Here is a 17,672-nt window from a genome sequence, read left to right on the forward strand (position 1 = left end):
CACAGGAAAAAGCAACATATAAAATAAAATATTCAGAAATACTGCCCTTTATAGATCAAAACTGGCTTTTTATTGCTACTACCGAGCCAATTACTGTCATCCTCAGATGCCTTTCCTCCACCTCACCCCATATTGCCGCATGGTAATCTCAGAGACGTCATCTCGCACTTAAAGCATAACATAGCCTAATAGCTGCTAGTCATTTACGACATGAGCGATGGATAGTAGTAAATAAAGTAGTAATTTATGTTTCCTATGTTATACACATGATTAAGATAATGATATTCAAAATGTGCAATTGAGTGTAGCAAAAGAACGTGAAATAGCATTGTGATTAAGACGCTTTTGCTGCAAAGAAAAGGATTGCATATCCTGATAATTTTTATTGTATTTTTCCAGCGGTAGATTTTTTTCCATGATTATCTAGATGTAAATGAAAACAGATGGGCTCCTAAAAGTAGTTTACGAGGGCTGTTCGGAAAGTAAGAACCGATTGGTCACGAAAAGGAAATCACAGCGAAAATCAAAAATGTTTTGCTTGCAACAGTTAGGCACGCCTTCCAACCACTTATCTACACATTCGCCCCTCTGACTTAGACATTTGTCGTAGCGTTGTACCAACTTACCAATAACTTCGTCACAGAATGCTCGTTACAATTTTTCTACGTCGATCTGCAGCTTGTTGTCTGTGCCAAAACGCTGTTTTCATATCCAGTGGTTCATGTGACCAGAGAAAGAACTCTGAGGGAGCAGAGTCCGGGTTGTATGGTAGGTGACGAAACACTTCCCATATCCAGCATGTCTAACTTCCGTCTCATACCTTCAAGACCTGAGCATAGCTGCATTGACAACTGCAAGTAGTGTATTCATTGTGTTTTAATTTCTCTATGCTGTGTGATTATAGTTTAAGTTAAACTTTCAAAACACTAGAAATAACACTACTGGTCAGAATGACGTCGTATTGCAACGGAATATTATCGTAGAAGGGGGAAAACATATGCAGGAAAAAATAGTGTGCAAATTAATCAGTAGATGGCAGCGTATGTGCCAGAGCACGTAAATGAAAACACTTGTCATGCGCATGACCCATTGAAGTAGGTATAAACACTCCGTGTACACTGCTTTTCCTCTTTTCGCGTCTCCGACGTTCGCCATGACTGTCTCAATGTAGGATCGCGCTCTGCTTGTAAAGCTGTATTTTAAGAATGATGACTGTGCACACGTCGCTCTGCAGAAGTTCCGGACACTGAGGGGTTTGAAGAAAAGGACGCTGAGGGGTTTGAAAAAAAGCGTTAGTCCGATGACTGCCGTGGGTCTCGAGAAAATGATTTGGAAATTCGAAAAGACGGATTCTTTTGGGTGTGCAACTTGGTAGAGGGAGGAAACGAACTGATTCGACGCCGGAGGAAACAGTGGTCACACCAATGCAGAAGGAGACAGGTGGTGTGGTGCACGGAGAATTGCCCGAACACTGGACATACTCGTCAGTATGGTGCATAAAATCTTACGAAACATCCTATTTGGTATCCATTCAAAATTGCACATGTGCACGAGTTGTTTCCTGTAGACCTGCCAACAAGAGGGACCTTTACTTTAGAATTTCTTACTCATATGGAAATGGACAGTGATTGGCCGTGGAAGATTTTGAGGACAGACGAAGTTCAATTCCATCTGACAGGATACGTCAATACACAGAATTGTCGAATCCACACTCATATCGACCAGTACCACTTCATCCTGAAAAGGTCACTGTGTGGTGCAGGTTTACGGCATCATTTAGAATCATAGGACCATAATTTTTCGAAGAGATAGTTGCTTCCGGTCCTGTTATCCGTACCGTCACTGGTAAACGCTAAGAGTGTCTTTTGCGCTACCACGTCATTCCAGCTTCCAGTAGCGTGGATGTGTGGATGGGATCATTCTTATGCGAGAAATCGCACCGCCACACATTGCAAATGCAGTTTAGCAGTTGCTGAAGCCCCATTTCGGAAATTCTACAATTATCCGCCGCTATTTCCCTACAGCCAAGGGTTACGATCAGCTGTTCTTAATCTGTGTGACTTCTGGCTGTGGGCTATCTGAAAGAAGTTGTATTCAGTGTTCCGATTGCAAACTTAGCTGCATTGAAGGCACGCATTGTGCAGCACATTCTGAATGTGACCCCGTAAACACTTCGATCAGTTGTGGAACAGGCTGTTTGTCGATTTCAACTTGTAGCAGAAAACGGTGGACATCTTACTGAACATGTTTTGCGAGAGTCACAAGGAAGTTAATAATCCGATTTATTTATGATTGATGCTTTTTATGCTGTTTCTTGCCTCAGGACAATAACAAACCGATTTTTCCCATCGGATGTGATATGACCTTGCCTTGCTGGATGGGCTTACGTAACTAACAATATCACACCTGTACACCAATGCACACTGATTAGTACAGCCGGCCGCAGTGACCGAGCGGTTCTAGGCGCTTCAGTCTGGAACCGCGTGACCGCTACGGTCGAAAGTTCGAATCCTACCTTGGGCCTGGATGTGTGTGATCTCCTTAGGTTAGTTAGGTTTAAGTAGGGCTGATGATCTCAGATGTTAAGTCCCTCAGTGCTCGGAGCCATTTGAACAATTTGAGTAGTACAATTTGTTTAATGTCAAACGTACACTTTAGCCATTGTTGTGTGATTCGTTTGTCATTTGTAGTCGACCTCTATTAAATTATGATGCTTACAGCGTCATCTATTGCCACATTTTGTAACTATTTATTTTTCTTCTCCCATACGTTTTCTCCCTTCTCCGATGATACTGCATTGCAATTTGACGTCATTCTGCCCAGTAGTGATATTTCTACAGCGGTTTGAAAGTTAAAGTTTAATTATAATCACCATGTATGTAAGCGATCTAGGCAGTTAAAAGATTTTTGAAACAATAATTTATATTTTGAGAAATCTTCTATTTAGTATATACACATAGTTAAGATTATGAGGAAATCGAGGATAGCAAGAAATCATTGGAAAGCATGTTACTTGCAGAGAATGCAGATTTAAACTGTGATGGATCTTCCACGGGAACCATATCTATATGACGTTGGAAATAACATTGGTCGTAATAGCGTACAGTGTTGTACACATCATCAGTGGTCAGTTTCTCTTCACTGTCGAATGCCGTCAACACAAGCTGATTGTCCTGTCTGTACTAGCGGAAGTGGCCTTAGTACTATCGAGGAATGGCTCCGTCCACTTGATGGCTGGGGTAGCAACAGCTCTGGTAGCTCGGTGGCTGGACCTGAGCGGACAGCTGCGGGCGAAGCGGCCGCCGAAGGCAACCAGACGCGCCGGAGTTTAATTGAGCTGTCGCCGCTGGTGACACCGCCGCCCGCTGCGGGTTAATTTCGGAAACTACCGTATCTCTCCTGCCATGCCGCACGCCCCCAACGTTGCTCAAACGGCGTGTTCTACTTCAGCCTTCTCGGTCAGTATGTCTTTAAAGACGTCCTCAAGTTCGGAGACACGGACTTCAAAAGGTGCAAGCGTGACACTCAAGGAATGCCAGTCGATACAGTTTCAGAAAAATACCATAACGCGTCCATAGCGTTCCTCTAATCTTGATACCAATAAAACACACATGTTAAGTCTCCTTCTAGTAGCTCCCCTCCTCAGTTTTTCCTGCTCCCATGCAGTCGACGAACGCTCATGTAGAAATTGATATAACTGTGATGTTTACACCATTAATGTTGCTGCTCATGCTGTTAAGATCATTAAGTATCCGTATTAAGTCTCTGTCGATGGAGTTTCTCTCAGGTACAGTCAAACAACATATGAAGGAAATGGAGCAGCCAGCAAGTGTAATAAAATGTTCAAATGGCTCTGAGCACTATTGGACTTAACTTCGGAGGTCATCAGTCCCCTATAACTTAGAACTACTTAAACCTAACTAACCTAAGGACACCACACACATCCATGCCCGAGGCAGGATTCGAACCTGCGACCGCAGCGGTCGCGCGGTTCCTGACTGTCACGCCTAGAACCGCTCGGCCACTACTGCCGGCAATTGTAATAAACCACAGTACACCTCCCTATACAGCGGGTAACCAATATAAGTGCAGATATTTCTATTGGTGACTGAAGATGGTGTACTGAATAACATGACATCAATATTTACGTCATTTTCAGACTAATAGTTGCAACCATTACCAGTTGTGTATCATCATCATCATCATCATCATCATCCTTTAAGACTGATTATGCCTTTCAGCGTTCAGTCTGGAGCATAGCCCCCTTACAAAATTCCTCCACGATCCCCTATTGCTAACATTTGTGCCTCTTTTGATGTTAAACCTATTACTTCAAAATCATTCTTAACCGAATCCAGGTACCTTCTCCTTGGTCTGCCCCGACTCCTCCTACCCTCTACTGCTGAACCCATGAGTCTCTTGGGTAACCTTGCTTCTCCCATGCGTATAACATGACCCCACCATCTGAGCCTGTTCACCCTGACTGCTACATCTATAGAGTTCGTTCCTAGTTTTTCTTTGATTTCCTCATTGTGGACACCCTCCTGCCATTGTTCCCATTTACTAGTACCTGCAATCATCCTAGCTACTTTCATATCCATAACCTCTGCTCAGAGCCACTTGAACCATTTAAACCAGAGCCACTACCACAAGATGCTAGAAGAGAAACACCACTCGTCTCCTAGGCGCAACGTCCGAGACTGCCCGGTTCTGCCGCTCCCTGGTGTAATGCCAGACATCAAAATGAGAACACCTGCTGGCCCAAGCAAGCTCCTCACACACTGGATTGCTGCCCACTTTCATTCTGAGCTTCCAAACGTAAATCTTCTCCCCAGGCGTCTCTCCTAGACTCGGCAGCTCTGCTGCGTGTCAGTAACTCAAGAATAAACCACTCTGGAACAAACACACCCAAAGACGCGCCCTCTGTGCTTCCAGAACTGCACACAATGTGTCGACACTACCTTCATAGCGACGGTGGCAGTGCTAGCTTACGTTCCGGGCGGTCTGCTGTGACACAAGCGACTCCTTCCTGCTGTCATGCTAGTCCGCTCGTTGACACACTGCCACGCTGTGCTCTGCCACTCCGATTCCCGTCACAGCTTCAGCCGCAGTGACAAGAGACGTGCATCCACGGCACAAACTGCCGAGTTGGTTGGGCTGAGCCACATAATCATGACACACGTAATCATGACTCAGTAACACACACAATAGAACAATACTAATCAAATTTTCAAAATATTTCAGAATGAATTACAGTTGTCAGTTGCACAGTTATATCTATTTTCGTTTAACTGTTTCGGCACATTAGTTTGTTTCAGAAGCTTAGTATTGGCTTAACAGATGTCAGTATCTTTTCCACTGAAGCATAATGGCATAATCGTCCAAAAACGTACATATTGTATGTGATTATTGTAAATATAGATTGACAGACTGAGTATTTACAGTAAGTGAATGACATCTAAGTACATGTCATGCTGCTGTGTCAGCAGCAAGGTACATATATTTGTCAATCGGTGTTTAAAAAAATGGCTCTGAGCACATGGGACTTAACTGCTAACGTTATCAGTCCCCAGTGTTTACAATAATCACTTACAATATGTACATTTGTAATGTGTCAAACAAATAACACACCTTACATTGAATCCCTGAAACAATTCCAGTTAACTCGATATGTCACACGGCACAGTTACACAAAAATATACGAATTTTATTGATAGGCAAAGTAAATAAACAAACGTACATCTCATGAATACAAAACACTGACACTCACACTAGTAGTTGCACGCAAGCAATTTCCCCAGACCCGAGCTACGAGACGCTGTTCTGAGGCAAAGAGAATTTTACTATGGCAACGCCCATCTCAATGTTAGGCCAAAACCTTCACAGCTGAACGTCTGGCGGACACAATGAGCTGCTGGAGCCTCTGTGTAGATCTCTGGCAAAAGGCGCCCTTGTCCCTGCTTTTAACGACGAGCCTTTGGAAGGCTTTTCTACAGGAACACGGCTGGAGATGGCAGACAAAAGTCCAGAGAAATCCAACTCAAAACACTGGTGACTCACTGTGGCCACCTGTGTAAAAACAAACTTGGAAAGAAGCTGTTTATCTCAGTATTATATAGCAGAAGTTAAACTCTGCCCTACGAAAGAAACGACACCTGTGATAGGCTACATAAACAGTAGTTAGTGGAGCTATAACAAGTACGAATCCTCTGATTGGCCAGAAAGAAAAAGCGTCACCACGAACTTTGATAAAGGCAAATTATAAACAGAAAAATTCGCGCTTCCTCTTGTAGCATATCGTCGAGTATCTGAGCAAGGCGTCTCGCTCCTCGACGAGACGAACACTTGCTCACAGGCTCTTCTTAACTCTTAAGGAGTTAAACAGCAAATACTGCTAGTATGGAGAATCGCACCGGGCACTGACAGTTAATGCTTGCGAGCGATTTGAGGGCAACGACATACACACTATTCCAACCAAACAGCGTGTACCATGCCAATTAGCGTGGGAACAACTATGACTATCAGGTCCATCGAAGGTGTAGAAAATGTACCAGACTGTTGATTAACAGCAATTAAGCCACCGCTGATGAAAGATAAACATGAGTACTCGCACTACGCCATCAAATGATATTCAACTGACACTCAGAACTGCGATCGTCTCTGTCTCTCCTATTTTGTTTTGTACATTCAGCCATGACCTGTAGTTAAACATACTCGTGATTTTCGGGCTTAACTGAAGCAGAAACGCGAGATATCCGATTTAATGAAAAGAACTGATCAACCAATGTAGAGTGATTTATAACCTGAAGTTACTGAATTGTTGTGATTGTGTACTACTTTCTGATTGCTCTTTACCTAACTCCATCCATTAATTGGTTAGTTTAATTGTGCATTTTAGCTTAATTGATATCTATTGACCCAATTGTACTTAATATGTTCGTATTTTACCGACCTCCAGACATGGTCATCTACTACCTTACAATTAAAAAGCCTTGGAACAGGTAGGAACTTTGCTTCACAGTTGTGAACACCCAATATCAATACTTTACCATCCTGTGTGTATTATAATTATGAAGTCATACTTAGAGTAAAAACAAATATTAATAACGAAAAACTAAGAGTTTCATGTTTTGCTAACATATAGTTACGTCTGAAACATTACACTAATTTCTGTCAGCAAAGACATTTCCTTTACAGGGAGTGTAGTGGAGCAGGCATTGAGATCATTGTCTGATTATATCACTGACCATAAGGCTGCACTCTTCTGAACTCTGCATGCGTGACATGGTACCTTCCTCTCTTGCACGCCATAAGTTCGACTCAAATTCCTAAAACACTCACAGGGGGTCCTTTCGCAACAGTAAATTTGGAAATTTGTGGTAAGGTTATGGGACCAAACTCCTGAGGTTATCCGTCCCTAAGCCTACACACTGGTTAATCTAACTTAAACTAACATGTTATACCATTAGGCTTTTGTGAAGAAGATACTGACATCTGTCAAACCAGTATTCTGTTTTCGAAGATGGCAGTTTGATTCGTTGAAAGCAAAACAAAAATATCTGTGCAACTGACGACTGATTTTTGTTCTGAAATACATACTATAGGTGCCGAAAAATAAAAACTATGAGTAAAATAATACTTTTCAATATAACTCCGCTATACAGTGGAATTTCATTCTATACAATGGAGCTACTGAAAATCAAAAGACTCGAACTCGGGACCTCTGCCTTTCGCGGGCAAATGCTCTACCATCTGAGCTACCGAAGCACGACTCACACCCGGTACTCACAGCTTTACTTCTGCCAGTACCTCGTCTCCTACCTTCCAAACTTTACAGAAGCTCTCCTGCTCTCCTCGGTCGGACACACAGTTTTAATCTACCAGGAAGTTTCATATCAGCGCACACTCCGCTGCAGAGTGAAAATCTCATTCTGTATCGCAGGCATGTTCAACAGGGTTCATGTCTCGATAACATGCTGCTCTCTCCAGTCGAGCGATGTCGTTAACCTGAAGGAAGTCATTCACAAGATGCGCACCGTGGGGCGCAAATTGTCATCCATTAAGACGAGTGCTGTCGATATGGTTGCACTATCAGTCGGAGGATGGCACTGACGTATCGTACAGCCATTACGGCGCCTTCCATAACCACCAGCGGCGTAAGTCGGCCCCACATAATGCCACTCCAAAACAGGGAACCTTTACCTTGCCGCACTCGCTGGACAGTGTGTCTCAGAGGTTCAGCTTGAGGTTGCCTCCAAACATGTCTCTGACGGTTGTCTGGTTGAAGGCATATACGAGACTCATCGGTGAAGAGAACTTGATGCCAATCCTGAGCTGTCAATTCAGCATGTTGTTGGGCCCATCAGTACCGCACTGCATGGTTGCAAAAGTGAATCCCGCCATGGACGTTGGGAGTGAAGTTGCGCTTCATGCAGCCTATTGCGCAGTGTTTGAGTCATAACACGACGTCCTGTGTCTGCGCGAAAAGCATTATTCAACATTATAGTGTTGTTGTCGGGGTTTTTCCTAGCCATAATCCTTAGGTAGCGGTCATCTACTGGAGTAGTGGCTCTAGGGCGGACTGAACGAGGCATGTCATCGACAGTTCCTGTCTCTTTGTATCTCCTCCATATCCAAACATCACTTTGGTTCACTCCGAGACGCCTGGACATTTCCCTTGTTGAGAGATCTTCCTGGCACAAAGTAACAATGCGGACGCGGTCGAACAGACAGTGGTACTGACCGTCTAGACATGGTTGAACTACAGACAACACGATCCGTGTACCTCCTTCCTGGAACTGATCAGCTGTCGGACCCCCCCCCCCCTTCCCCCCCGTCTAATAGGCGCTGCTCATGCATGGTTGTTTACACCTTTCGGCGGGTTTAGTGACATCTCTGAACAGTCAAGAGGGACTGTTTCTGTGATAAAATATCCAAAGCCAACGTCTATCTTCAGGAGTTCTGGAAACTGGCTTGTTGCAAAACTTTTTTTGATGTGTGTATATATTCGCAGATGTGTCTGAGTTGATGATACATCCATATCCTGTGTAAAGACTGCACTACGGATGTTGTGATTTGGTGTTTCATTATGGCAAATTATACCAAAAGCTATGTGCATTTGATCATCGTGATTGTGCCATAGACCTGTCACAACAATTTCTAAGTACGTGACCGCACGCTTTAGCGATACAACGAGGAAATCCTATCGCAAAACCGCTGCAGTCAGCTAAACTGCTGGTTAGTTTCATACTAGTCGTTGTCACGAGAGAGAATACGTCGTACTTTGCCACTGCACACCTCAGGTCGCGAAAGTAGCCGCCAGGGGTGGTACTTTGACAGCAGCGCCGTACAGGGCACGTGGCGTGATATAAAAACTTTCGGAAGAAGTACCATTCGGCATTCCTTCTTCATTTAGTACTGGCTTGCCATCAGATCTCTTGATATTCATACAGCTACTTTCCTTTTCTCCAAAGGTCTCCCTACGTTTCCTGTACGTGACATCCATCTATGCCCTAGTTACACATTGCGTGCTTCTACAGCCCTGTATTTGTCTCCTATCCATACCTGTTTATCAGTCTTATTTTTTATTTCCTTCGCTTGCTTCATATTCTGTTCGCAATTATGAAATCATGATCTATGTCTAATTCTACCAAGCGGCTTCTTCTTTCATTGTTTTCCACAATCCATGTTCTCCCACTATTTTTTCTTCTACGTATTTTCCCATTATCAAATTACAGACACCCCCAAAAATTGAACTTTCGCCTCCCTTAACTATTTAAATAATTTACTTATTTCATCATACATATTTCAAACTCTTCTTCATCTGCGGTACTGTTTGGCCCATAAACTCGTACTGTTATGTTGTGGTGTGCGTTAGCTTAATGTCTGTTTCGGCTATGATAATTCTTTTACTATGCTGTTCATAGTAGTTTTCCAGCATTCCTATTTACATATTTATTATTAGGCCTATGCACGACTCCAGTATGATTTTGTGTTGGTAGCCATGTGCTACCCTGACCAGGAGTCCTGTTATTCTTGTCGGCGCAGCGCGATTCCTTACACACTAGCGATACAAAACCGGCTGCAACAAAATTTCGTCCTGTGCGTATTTCGTGCAGTAAATGGAAGTTAAAGATTGGCAATTTCGCCACACTGTAATCACGTGTACGGTAATTATCTTTGTCAGGACAGAACGGCAGTGCTGTGCAGCTGGTGCAGTGGCTAGCGGTTTGGGTTCGATTCTGGGCCAAGACTTTTGTTTATTTGCCGAAAGTAGCCTGAGTAGTAAGTTATCCGACGTTTTCATCGTCACACACCGACTACAGTATACATTCTGCAGAACAGTTGCAGTTGCGTACTACTTGCACAGAAATATAAGTGCAATCTTTTTCAATAATCAGCTTTTAAATAAACCTTTGGCACATAGTGGACGCGTATTGTTTCGTGACACTGCTTCTGCTAGATTTGAAACTTGTTTTATGTGTATCCTTCCTCAATGGTCCCATCGGTTAATACCAATTATTATTCTTGCCAAGTTGAGGTCCCTTACGTTTCATTAGGGACTTACGTCACCAGAGCAACTTGCTTTGCAAATAATTTCGATGGGACTAGTGGGAGATGATACACAGAAGAAAAGGTTTCGAATCTAGTAGACGCAGTGGCGCGAAACAATTACCTTTCATGAGGTGCAAATATTTTCCTTAAAACCTGACCAATGAAAACTCTTACTTCAATTTCTGAGTTCACAGTACGTAACTGCAAATGTGTTATATAAGACACACTGTAAGACAATTAAGACGCCATGTACCGTGCCATGCAAGCTACGTTTAGCAAATAAAAACAAATAAGCCCCGTCCCAGATTCGAACCCTCGACCACCTGCATGCTACCTAAAACGCTATCCTCTGCACCAACTGTTCAGCAGCACTACCTCTGCTGACTGAAAGAGTTACTGTACACGTGAGTACAGTGTCGCCAGATTGCCCTAAATATGCCCAGGACAAAATTTTGTGAGCGTCATTTTTGTATTGCTAGTATGTGAGGAATCGCTCTGCGAAGCCCGACTGCACAAATTTTTCACGTTGTATGTGTACCGGGTGTTCATTTTAACTGAAGACATTTAAATATCTCGAAAACTATACATAGGATGTAAAAAAGTTACAATTCCCATTTGTTTTTCTCGGAGAGACACATCCAACGATACCACACTGGGCCCGTCACTCCATCCTGTGTGTGGATGACGAGGGTGCCACTTTGAAATCTTTAACAGGAAACCTCGGTTCTTATTGCAGATTGCGATTTTACGGAAAAATATACATTCATTTTGTCTGAAGCATTTTCTGCGTTCGCCACAGATGGTGCTGTAATCGGAAGAATGGAAATGGGTACACAATCGTAATTTACTACATGCTGCTCAATGGCTCTTGAATATTCAATGGCACGTGGGACCCCCATCTCCAAGCTGCGAGGGTAGGATAGGCCATTATTTCATAACTTCTAATTGGAAACTCAATTCGCAATTCGAGCCCGGGAGTACGCGCAGCGCCACGGTCCAGCCGTCAACCGAACTACGACGTACTCATATCATAACAGGCAGTAGTACACTGCGACCGGAGCTGACGTATCGTGCAGACGAAGAGCAAATAGCGGCTCTAAACATTACAATATCTGCGCAGTATTTGTTGTCTGCACACCCATCGTGTGGGGAACAGTCGCGCAAATGGACGACGGATGTTGCAACCACAGAAGAAACAACTGAAATGATCCTGATTTGTGGATAATGTAGGAGAAATGTTGAGGCTGCTGTTGCTGCCTTGTATGCCGAGCTTTTCCCAGAGGAAGCTCCTTCTCGCGCTTTCCTTTACAAGGGTAAGAACGCCTTTATGTCTGCACACTCTGTACAGGCTAGCAAAAGGAAAGGAAACGAAACAAAAACAAACAGGAGTATCTGGTGAAACAGCTGAATTTACCGATATTCAGTGTGCACCACAGCCCATGGATAAGGGCCCGGCAATGACACCTCTATTTCCGTAAGTCCGTAGGCAGTGTTTCCACATCACCCATACCACATGTCACTGCATCAAGAACTTCATGGTCCATAACCGCGTAGTGTTTTGCAAATGGGCAAATCAACAAATACACATGACCCACACGTTCTATGCCGAGGTACTATTTACGGATGAGTCTTCATTTACGATCCATGAGTGCATTACCGGCATAATATAGTGTTACTGTACACAATACCCACTGGTTCAGCAAGTTGACCATGACTGTCCTTGGTCCGTAACGTACCTTGAGGCATCACGGGGAATAATGGCTCCGTATTTTATCGAAGGAACGTTGGATCGACGCAAGTATCGATCTTTTTTGAACAGGAACTACCGGTACTATTGCAGGATGTTGTCCTGGACGTTCGACAACATATATGTTGTCGCATGGCGCGTTACGCACTTGAAGCACGGGAGGCATTAGACCGTGTTTACACTGGTCGGTGGATCGGTAGAGGTAGCTCTGTTGGCCCGCTAGGCCGCCGAATTTGATGATGGCGGATTTCTTTCTCTGAGGTAATTTAAAAGATAAGGTGTACTAGCAAGTGTCAACAGGGCGCGTAGACATGATAGACCGCATCAAAAACGCCTGGGCTGATATTTCCACAAATGTATTTCTGTACTGTCTACAGTCATTTGAAAACCGCATAAGTAAGTGTATTTAAGTTGCCTGTACTACGTTTGAAAGCTCACTCTAATTGGAAAAGTAGAGTGGCGTTCTCCACGAGCTACAGCCGCGGTGGTGCATCGAGTATTTCCTTTTCGATATGTCGGAGAAATACAACTTTGCGAATGCGGTTTTCAATTAGAAGTTATGAAATACTGGCCTGTCCTACCTTCGGAGCATGTAGGTTTGGTACCATATGCCATTGGACATTCAAGGGCCATTGAGTAGCATATCATAAATTGCTATTGTCTACCCATTTCTAGTCCTCCGATTACAGCACCACCTGTGACGAAACGAAGAAAATTCTTCAGACATAACTCATGCAGATTTGCCATACAATCGCAATCTGAAACGTAAATGGGGTTTTCCATTGATGATCTCAAAGTAGCCCCCGCCATCCACGCACGGGGTGGAAATACAACTGTTTTTGATCCGATGTGTAGTTTTCGAGATTTTTCAAGGTCTTAGTTAAAATGAAAACACGCCGCCAAATATTTTTCGTTGCCGATTTCATTCTCTATTCCAAGGAGCAAATCGGGCTGTTTAAGACCCTGCCCTTTAAATAGTCATGGTTCTTTTCAACCGAATGTCCTCATAGACTGGGAATGGGACAGACAGAATAACAATTATATGTATGAACATGGTATTTGTTCTTTCGGACAAGTCCGAAAGAAAAGTTACTATATTCATACACTCCTGGAAATGGAAAAAAGAACACATTGACACCGGTGTGTCAGACCCACCTTACTTGCTCCGGACACTGCGAGAGGGCTGTACAAGCAATGATCACACGCACGGTACAGCGGACACACCAGCAACCGCGGTGTTGGCCGTCGAATGGCGCTAGTTGCGCAGCATTTGTGCACCGCCGCCGTCAGTGTCAGCCAGTTTGCCGTGGCATACGGAGCTCCATCGCAGTCTTTAACACTGGTAGCATGCCGCGACAGCGTGGACGTGAACCGTATGTGCAGTTGACGGACTTTGAGCGAGGGCGTATAGTGGGCATGCGGGAGGCCGGGTGGACGTACCGCCGAATTGCTCAACACGTGGGGCGTGAGGTCTCCACAGTACATCGATGTTGTCGCCAGTGGTCGGCGGAAGGTGCACGTGCCCGTCGACCTGGGACTGGACCGCAGCGACGCACGGAAGCACACCAAGACCGTAGGATCCTACACAGTGCCGTAGGGGACCGCACCGCCACTTGCCAGCAAATTAGGGACACTGTTGCTCCTGGGGTATCGGCGAGGACCATTCGCAACCGTCTCCATGAAGCTGGGCTACGGTCCCGCACACCGTTATGCCGTCTTCCGCTCACGCCCCAACATCATGCAGCCCGCCTCCAGTGGAGTCGCGACAGGCGTGAATGGAGGGACGAATGGAGACGTGTCGTCTTCAGCGATGAGAGTCGCTTCTGCCTTGGTGCCAATGATGGTCGTATGCGTGTTTGGCGCCGTGCAGGTCAGCGCCACAATCAGGACTGCATACGACCGAGGCACACAGGGCCAACACCCGGCATCATGGTGTGGGGAGCGATCTCCTACACTGGCCGTACACCTCTGGTGATCGTCGAGGGGACACTGAATAGTGCACGGTACATCCAAACCGTCGTCGAACCCATCGTTCTACCATTCCTAGACCGGCAAGGGAACTTGCTGTTCCAACAGGACAATGCACGTCCACATGTATCCCGTGCCACCCAACGTGCTCTAGAAGGTGTAAGTCAACTACCCTGGCCAGCAATATCTCCGGATCTGTCCCCCATTGAGCATGTTTGGGACTGGATGAAGCGTCGTCTCACGCGGTCTGCACGTCGAGCACGAACGCTGGTCCAACTGAGGCGCCAGGTGGAAATGGCATGGCAAGCCGTTCCACAGGACTACATCCAGCATCTCTACGATCGTCTCCATGGGAGAATAGCAGCCTGCATTGATGCGAAAGGTGGATATACACCGTACTAGTGCCGACATTGTGCATGCTCTGTTGCCTGTGTCTATGTGCCTGTGGTTCTGTCAGTGTGATCATGTGATGTATCTGACCCCAGGAATGTGTCAATAAAGTTTCCCCTTCCTGGGACAATGAATTTACGGTGTTCTTATTTCAATTTCCAGGAGTGTATATATACAGTTAAGGCTCACCGGCCATTTGACTATCTTCTTCTGTGTGGATGCACAAACAGTGATCGAACTGTTATAGGAATCAGCAAAAAGCCTCGAGTAATGAGTATAATGGGCAGGGGCACTTTGAATATAGAGCAGAACAATAATTTGGGAGTGTGGGTCTCACAGGAGGCGTTCCAGAGATAAATCCCTGCATTCGCACTATGTGTCCTCGGTGGCTCAGATAGCTAGATCGTCTGGCTAGTAAGCAAGAGATCTCGGGTTCGAGTCGCAGTCAGGGCATACATTTTCAACAGTCCCCATTGACTTATATCAACGCTTGTATGCAACTAGAGGTATTCATTTGATTGTAATTTCAGAATAGCAATTATTGGGAGTGAATGGAAGAAACTTTCAGTTGTAGTATTCAACGTATAACCTAAGGAAACCTCTTGAAAAATTTGGTGGAAACTGGGGAATTGTATGATAGTATGTCACTGACATGCAAAATGAAATACTTATTAAAATTCTTAGAGATGACGACGTGGCTGAGAAACACCATTGCTTTTGCATAGTAAGAACACTTTTTTGAATATGTGTGTGTGTGTGGGGGGGGGGGGGGGGGGGAGGGGCGGCGGCGTGCTGGGATTTTACTAGACGTAAATTTCTAGTCATCATTTACTGGTAAGCGGGCAAACAGTACGTTACACCTTGTGATAAGGGCAATTACACAATCGTTGATCGTATCACACTTAAATAATCACCTGCATTTAATCATGTTAGCCATATAAAAAATCTTTCAGCTTGAAAATCACTACAAACGTTTACACCTCGATTTTTTAAAACTACTTTTCGACACACAACTCTAAAAACACACGTAACAAAAAATCAGTTGCTTCACACATATTAAATCTTTCATGTAGACTTAGTTTCAGCAGCGCACTAAACATTAACATAGTTAAATGATGACACTCTTCAATAGTTCTCACACATAATCCACTATCTATAACACATTCTGTGCAATACAAGTGCAGCAAATATTTCAAAGAAAGCAAATGGTGGCAAAATTCATAAATTAAACATCCGAACGAACGTGAGATTGCTTTACATTAATTAAAAGACACACAGCTACAACAAATGTAATCAGAAAAAACTAAGTGTAATACTAATTTTACACAAGGTAGGAAAGAGGAAGAATCATGGCATCCAAAACAAAGCCCTCACTTATAAAAGAGAGAAATACAGTAATATACACAGTTTAACAAGACCTGAGCCCAAACAAAACATGTCATAAAAATGGTGGAGAAAATTCAATTAAAAGGAAACAAAACAAACTGCAATGACGACTTAAGACACCCACACTGACTTCCAAACTATATCACTCAAAACTAATCAGTGACAATGACTGAAAAACAGCGTCACTCGAACACTGATGAATCAAACTATACGTTCACATCTCACTATTGCAGCAACAAACAGCAGTAAAGAGCAAAACTGGCTAAATAGCGTGTACCAGAACACGGTGAACCACGGCAGACAGACAGTAACTTCACACTGGAAATGAGTGATTTGGCCGTTATTTGTCCTCTTGCAACCGTAGCTGAGCACCGAAATATCATAATCCCGGCACTTTTCCATCCAATGTCATCAGAAGGCGTTGCATCCATCCGGGTGGCGTCCTCTGTACACAGCAGTGAGAAGGTGGCAGGCATTCATTATCCGTAACTCTGCGGGTTCTAACTGGGAGCCATACTCCATTAACAGCAATGAGAAATAGCGCGCAGATAGCTTGCACTCGTTGCCTGCTCTTTCGCAGCATCGATCCTGGCGTTGCACTCTGTACACGACACCCAGATGTGGCAAGAAAGCAGCTTGGACTCATTGCTTTTAGCTCCAAACTGCCGTTGTCAGTCAGTGGTCGCACCTCCGTGACATTAATACACGGACTGGCCGCTCTCCAAAGCAGTTCAGTCGACAGTGGGTCCACTTCCTTGTCCCTAGGCTCCACAATGGCCGACGGTGCGGAGACTTCCTCATTAGTAAGAGATAACACAGCCATATGGCATTCCATCAAGTCACTGTGACGCCGATAGAGACAATTCTGGAATGACTCAGGAATTTTATTGAGAGATAAAACTTGTGAATAAGATATTAAAAAAACACAAACTGTGTATACTCCAATGCATGAGTACTGTAGGCATATGGTTAAGCTTTGTTATGTACGGCCCATATGGTCTGTACTAACATGACTGTCGTTTGTCTCTTTATAATGTGTGTGAGTAACATTGAATAAATAGCGATGTTTGGGTAACGTAATAAACGTGTAATCTTCCTAGCAGGTTTAATGCTGGTATAATGGATTGTGTCAGCATGGGATAGAGAATAGAGACGAAATAAACCCATTAGCCTAAGAGAAAAGAAACTAATGTGTTTTAAAGTTATAATGGATATTACAGTCGACTACATTTAAAGGGACCAGGTAAGATAGAAGGAAATGCTTAAGTGATTAGTAGCTTTTGAAGATGGCCGAGCCTGAATCGATATTGAGAAATTGGGCTGGACGGGAAGCATATCCGGATAGCTAAGGCGGTTAAGGCAACTGTCCCAGAAACGCGGGGCATCTGGGTTCGAGTCGTGGTTTACAACTTCCGCCTTGATTTATGTCAGTGCCGGTATGCGGCTAATTTTTCGCAATGTGAATCAGTGTTACTACATTTACAAAGAAGCTTTTGTCGTCGAAAGAAATTGAATAATTCGATAGGAAGAGAATTACGGAAGAAATCAGAAAATATAATCTGAACCTAATCAGACCCAACGTCGTAGAATTGACATAATTAATCCTGGATTATTAAACACTCGTAAA

At 44.1% G+C, this 17,672-nt stretch overlaps 1 protein-coding gene across 1 annotated transcript in view; it reads right to left on the reverse strand.

The window, feature by feature from the left end:
* LOC126365371 (neuroligin-1-like) overlaps nucleotides 1-17,672 on the reverse strand; it is a 723,598-nt gene that overhangs the window by 497,463 nt on the left and 208,463 nt on the right. The gene's annotated exons all lie outside the window — the stretch shown is intronic.

Source organism: Schistocerca gregaria, chromosome 1 (genome assembly GCF_023897955.1).
Source record: "Schistocerca gregaria isolate iqSchGreg1 chromosome 1, iqSchGreg1.2, whole genome shotgun sequence".
Taxonomy (NCBI): domain Eukaryota; kingdom Metazoa; phylum Arthropoda; class Insecta; order Orthoptera; family Acrididae; genus Schistocerca; species Schistocerca gregaria.